At 44.1% G+C, this 6,521-nt stretch overlaps 1 pseudogene; it reads left to right on the top strand.

The window, feature by feature from the left end:
* The first annotated feature begins 372 nt into the window (after positions 1 to 372).
* Positions 373 to 6,521, top strand: part of LOC102988287 (transmembrane 9 superfamily member 1-like) — an 11,635-nt pseudogene continuing 5,486 nt past the window's right edge.

Raw genomic sequence — 6,521 nt, 5'->3', positions numbered from 1 at the left:
AAAGAAGTTTTTAAGAGAAAAGAGCCACAGGCAGAGATGGCCCTAAGGTATCTCAGGCCAGTCTCACCCACTTCCTCCCAAACTCAGGGAGAAATTGGGGGAAAGCTAGGATTTTAAAGACCCCCTAGCTCATGCACCTGAATAACCTGAGCTTCTAACCCAGCACTGACACCCGCAAGAAGGCAGACTGGGCCACTTCAGTCCTTGGCTTGTCCCTCTGATTGGGAGGGTGGGGAGAGGTGTAGGGTGTCTTTTTTTTTTTTTTTTTTTTTTTTTGGTTTTCAAAGCACCTTTATGGGAGATGATCTGATATGATTCTAACTACAACCTCATGTGGCAGGCAGGACAGATAGTATTATTTGCATTTGGTTGATGAAGAAACATACTTGCTCAGAAGTAACTTCAAGATTACATGCATAGTGGATTGCAGACTTGATATCAGAACCCAGGGCTCCTGACTCGAAGCTTCTCTGTTGGTAATGAGGTCTCAACTATCACTCCTACGTAGTCATTTTTTTCCATTCCTACCTCTCAGCTTTTTAAACTGGCTCCTGTACACTCTACCTAATTTTCCCTGTCATGCTTTTTTCTTCAGCAATTTCTATCCTAGGGCACTTTTCCTTAGTCTACTCCAGACCTTCCTACACCTTATCCCTCTTCTTCTAGGCCTTCATCCTGTCAAGTCATACTTGCTCATTTCAGAGAATCTCAACATACTAGGGTCGAACCAGTGGTTCTCAACAGGGGGCTTTTTCTTTTTAAAAAATATTTATTTATTTATTTGGCTGCACCGGGTCTTAGTCGCGGCTCGCAGGATCTTAAACTGTGGCATGCAGGACCTAGTTCCCTGACCAGGGATCGAACGTGGGCCCTGTGCATTGGGAGCAAGGGGTCTTAGCCACTGGACCACAGGGGAAGTCCCTCAACAGGGGGCTTTTGTCTCTCAGAGACATTTGGAGATATGTCTGGAGATATTTTTGATTGTCACTACTGGGGGATGCTACTGACATCTAGTAAGAAGCCAGGGATGGCGCATCTTACAAGGCATAGGACAGCCTCACAACCAAGAATTATCCAGCCCAAAATGTCATTAGTGCTGAGGGTGAAACCCTGCTCTAATCCAATGCCTGGGGAAGCCTTGTCTGACTCCTGACTTGCTCTTTGTAGGTGGAACAGCTGCACCAGGCCATAAAGGAGCTATACTATTTTGAATTTGTGGTGGACAACTTGCCCATCTGTGGCTTTGTGGGCTGCATGGAGGAGAGTGGCTTCCTGCCTCACAGCCACAAGGCAGGACTCTGGACCCATTTAGACTTCCACCTGAAACTCCGCAGAGACGGGACTACATGTGCCAGAGTCTCAGTGCGGGATGTCAAGCCCCACAGTTTAGACGGGTTATGACCTGATGAGTCCCTAGGCCTCACCCACACCTACAGCGTGCACTGGTCTGAGACGTCAGGGGAGCATTGGAGTGACAGGCGCCGTGGTGACGATGGCGGTTTCTTTCCCCGAACACTGGAAATCCATTGGTAGTCCATCATCAATTCCACGGTGCTTGTGCTTTTACTGGTGCGTTTTGTGGGTGTCGTTGTCATGCGTGCCCTTCGAAAGGACCTGGCTCGGTACAACTTGGACGAAGAGCCAACCTCTGGAGGCTCTGGTGATGACTTTGACCAAGGTGACAAAGGCTGGGAAATTATCTATACAGATGTCTTCCGCTTCCCTCCATATCGTGGTCTGCTCTGTGCTGTGCTTGGTGTGGGTGCCCAGTTCCTGGCCCTTGGCACTGGTGAGGTGATAAAAAATTAATCAGGGATTTCTCTCAAGGGGTAGAACTAAGTAGGTGGTTTGTTCAGAAAAAGAGCTGCAGATCTTCTCTTCTGTCCAAGGTGAGGGGCAGACCTAAGGGGTGGTTGGCTCTAGCAAGGATGTGGATATTCTATTGTTATTCTATTGTGGGTTTTCTAGACAACAGAACTGGGGGATATTGTTTGGATGGAAGCCCTGGGTCTGGGAGAAAGCGGGCTGGCTGATTCCTCTGAAATTGCCAGAAGAGGGTTGGGTGAAACCTAACACAGGCTTTTCACTACCACCCTGCAGGCATTATTGTCATGGCGCTGCTGGGCGTGTTCAGTATGCACCATCCTGGGGCCATTAACTCAGCAGCCATCTTGTATGCCCTGACCTGCTGCATCTCTAGCTACATGTCCAGCCACTTCTACTGGCAGATCAGAGGCCAGTGTTGGGTACGGAACATCATTCTCACCACCAGTCTCTTCTCCGGTGAGGACAGCCCTTTCCCTGGTGGGCCAATTTAGGAACTTAGAACACATCATGGAACCTGCTTCCTCATCCTGGATCTGCCAGTTCGAGGCTGTGCTGACATGCAGACGACTGAGCACAGGTTGCGAGGGTGCCTTTTTCTTAATTGAAGTATAGTTGATTTACAATGTTGTGTTAGTTTCAGGTGTACAGCAAAGGGATTCAGATATATATATAATATTCTTTATAATATTTATATTTTTATTATATTTCTATATTTATAATTTATATATATATTCTTTTTCAGATTCTTTTCCACTACAGTTTATTACAAGATATTGAATACAGTTCACTGTGCTATACAGTAGGTCCTTGTTGTTTATCGATTTTATGCATATAGTAGTTTGTATCTGCTAATACCAAACTCCTAATTTATCCCTCCCCCACCCCTTTCCCCTTTGGTAACCATAAGTTTGTTTTCTACGTCTGTGAATCTATTTCTGTTTTGTAAGTTCATTTGTATCATTATTTTAGATTCCACATATAAGTGATATCAGATGATGTTTGTGGAGGGTGCTTTTTCATGATTCTCTCTTATCCCATGGCTACCCTGATCAAATGTTTTGAGCCCAAAATAGGGTTAACTGCCTCACAAATGAAAGGTACCTATAGAGAAACTAGGTGGGTTTTTCTAAATCAGAGGGTAAAGATTACATCCCATGTCACCGCCTGGACAATCTCTCCCCCAGCACAAGCCCTTCTAAGAGGTCTGTGCTCCACCCCACCTCCTTCCATCGGGAACTTCCTCAGAACCTGTCTTTTCTGCACTCTTTCTTTATGCATTCTTTTTTTAAAAAATAAATATTTATTTATTTATTGTTGTCTGTGTTGGGTCTTCGTTGCTGCGCGTGGACGTTCTCTAGTTGCGGCGAGCGGGGGCTACTCTTCGTTGCGGTGCGCAGGCTTCTCATTGCGGTGGCTTCTCTTGTTGCTGGGCACGGGCTCTAGGCGCGCAGGCTCAGTAGTTGTGGCGGACGGGCTTAGTTCCTCCGCGGCATGTGGGATCTTCGCGGACCAGGGCGCAAACCCGTGTCCCCTGCATTGGCAGGCGGATTCTTAACCACTGCGCCACCAGGGAAGTCCCCCTTTGTGCATTCTGACTGCTCTATACATGTGTGTTAAACGAAAGGTAAAGGAAGAGTGAATGGCTTAATTCTTCCCCTTTGAGAGAACTCTCGACACACATTTTATCCTACTTTCGCGTGCTTGTTACAGCCAACCACGTGCCCTGCATTAGCCCCACCGAGGACTGTCTGGGGCCATTGCTTCTTGAGATGTAGGATTTTATCACAATAAGGAGCCTTAGTTGTTGTTCAGACGACCTTCTTTTACATATTAAACTGAGGCTCAGAGAGAAGATATGACCTGGATAGCTGTTTTGTCTAGAAACTTTGTTGTTAAGGTATTAAGTGATTGAGTGATAATCACTATATCAAAGGGCTTAGAAACCTTCAGAAGCCAAGAATAGATCTGGGATAAAAATAACATCTGGGCATTGTCTTTGAGGCATGAAGAGCGGACTCACACAGAATTCAGCATTTACCCCTGTGTTAATACAACTCAACTAATTCAGCCACAGTCAAAGAGAGCAAAAGTTTCGAAATAGGGTTGATGCATTTTGGCTCCCACAGACCTGCCTGAGTCCTTTCAAGGGTTAGAGACTGCCCCTTGCAAAGTCCTAGGGGAGAGGGAATGTGCCCTCAAGGGTCTCTTTTTTTAAATTGAAGTATAGTTGATGTACAGTGTTGTGTTAGTTTCGGAGGTACAGCAAAGTGATTCAGATATATTACATATATATATTCTTTTTCATATTCTTTTCCATTATGGTTTATTATAAGATACTGAATATAATTCCCTGTGCTATACAGTAGGGCCTTGTTGTTTATCTATTTTATATATAGTAGTTTGTATCTGCTAACCCCAAACTCCTAATGTATCCCTCCTCCACCCCAGTTGTGGTGCACGGGCTTAGTTGCTCCGCAGCTTGTGGGATCTTCCTGGACCAGGGCTCGAACCCGTGTCCCCTGCATTTGCAGGCAGATTCTTAACCACTGCGCCACGAGGGAAGTCCCAATTCTATTTTTAAATTGAAGTATAGTTGATTTATACTATTGTGCTAATTTCTGGTATACAGCAAAGTGATTCAGTTACATATATATATATATTCTCTTTCATATTCTTTTCCATTGTGGTTTATTACAGGATATTGAATATAGTTCCCTGTGCTATACAGTAGGACCTTGTTATTTATCTGTTTTGCATATAGTAGTTTGTATCTGCTAATACCAAACTCCTAATTTATCCCTCCCCCACCCCTTTCCCCTTTGGTAACCATAAGTTTGTTTTCTACGTCTGTGAATCTATTTCTGTTTTGTAAGTTCATTTGTATCATTATTTTAGATTCCACATATAAGTGATATCAGATGATGTTTGTGGAGGGTGCTTTTTCATGATTCTCTCTTATCCCATGGCTACCCTGATCAAATGTTTTGAGCCCAAAATAGGGTTAACTGCCTCACAAATGAAAGGTACCTATAGAGAAACTAGGTGGGTTTTTCTAAATCAGAGGGTAAAGATTACATCCCATGTCACCGCCTGGACAATCTCTCCCCCAGCACAAGCCCTTCTAAGAGGTCTGTGCTCCACCCCACCTCCTTCCATCGGGAACTTCCTCAGAACCTGTCTTTTCTGCACTCTTTCTTTATGCATTCTTTTTTTAAAAAATAAATATTTATTTATTTATTGTTGTCTGTGTTGGGTCTTCGTTGCTGCGCGTGGACGTTCTCTAGTTGCGGCGAGCGGGGGCTACTCTTCGTTGCGGTGCGCAGGCTTCTCATTGCGGTGGCTTCTCTTGTTGCTGGGCACGGGCTCTAGGCGCGCAGGCTCAGTAGTTGTGGCGCACGGGCTTAGTTCCTCCGCGGCATGTGGGATCTTCGCGGACCAGGGCGCAAACCCGTGTCCCCTGCATTGGCAGGCGGATTCTTAACCACTGCGCCACCAGGGAAGTCCCCCTTTGTGCATTCTGACTGCTCTATACATGTGTGTTAAACGAAAGGTAAAGGAAGAGTGAATGGCTTAATTCTTCCCCTTTGAGAGAACTCTCGACACACATTTTATCCTACTTTCGCGTGCTTGTTACAGCCAACCACGTGCCCTGCATTAGCCCCACCGAGGACTGTCTGGGGCCATTGCTTCTTGAGATGTAGGATTTTATCACAATAAGGAGCCTTAGTTGTTGTTCAGACGACCTTCTTTTACATATTAAACTGAGGCTCAGAGAGAAGATATGACCTGGATAGCTGTTTTGTCTAGAAACTTTGTTGTTAAGGTATTAAGTGATTGAGTGATAATCACTATATCAAAGGGCTTAGAAACCTTCAGAAGCCAAGAATAGATCTGGGATAAAAATAACATCTGGGCATTGTCTTTGAGGCATGAAGAGCGGACTCACACAGAATTCAGCATTTACCCCTGTGTTAATACAACTCAACTAATTCAGCCACAGTCAAAGAGAGCAAAAGTTTCGAAATAGGGTTGATGCATTTTGGCTCCCACAGACCTGCCTGAGTCCTTTCAAGGGTTAGAGACTGCCCCTTGCAAAGTCCTAGGGGAGAGGGAATGTGCCCTCAAGGGTCTCTTTTTTTAAATTGAAGTATAGTTGATGTACAGTGTTGTGTTAGTTTCGGAGGTACAGCAAAGTGATTCAGATATATTACATATATATATTCTTTTTCATATTCTTTTCCATTATGGTTTATTATAAGATACTGAATATAATTCCCTGTGCTATACAGTAGGGCCTTGTTGTTTATCTATTTTATATATAGTAGTTTGTATCTGCTAACCCCAAACTCCTAATGTATCCCTCCTCCACCCCCTTTCCCCTTTGGTAACCATAAGTTTGTTCTCTATGTCTCTGAATCTGTTTCTGTTTTATAAATAATTCAATTTGTGTCATATTTTAGATTCCACATATAAGTGATATGATATGGTGTTTGTCTCTGTCTGACTTAACTTCACTCAGTATGATAATCTCTAGGTCCATCCAGTTTGCTGCGAATAGCATTTTTTCATTCTTTTTTATGGCTGAGTAGTATTCCATTATATATACACCATATCTTCTTTATCCATTCATCTGTCGATGGACACTTAGGTTGCTTCCATGTCTTGGCTATTGTAAATAGTACTGCTATGAACAT

The sequence above is a fragment of the Physeter macrocephalus genome, chromosome 7 (genome assembly GCF_002837175.3).
Source record: "Physeter macrocephalus isolate SW-GA chromosome 7, ASM283717v5, whole genome shotgun sequence".
Taxonomy (NCBI): Eukaryota; Metazoa; Chordata; class Mammalia; order Artiodactyla; family Physeteridae; genus Physeter; species Physeter macrocephalus.
The sequence above is the reverse complement of the archived record's forward strand: the minus strand, read 5'-3'. Positions and strand labels throughout refer to the sequence as shown.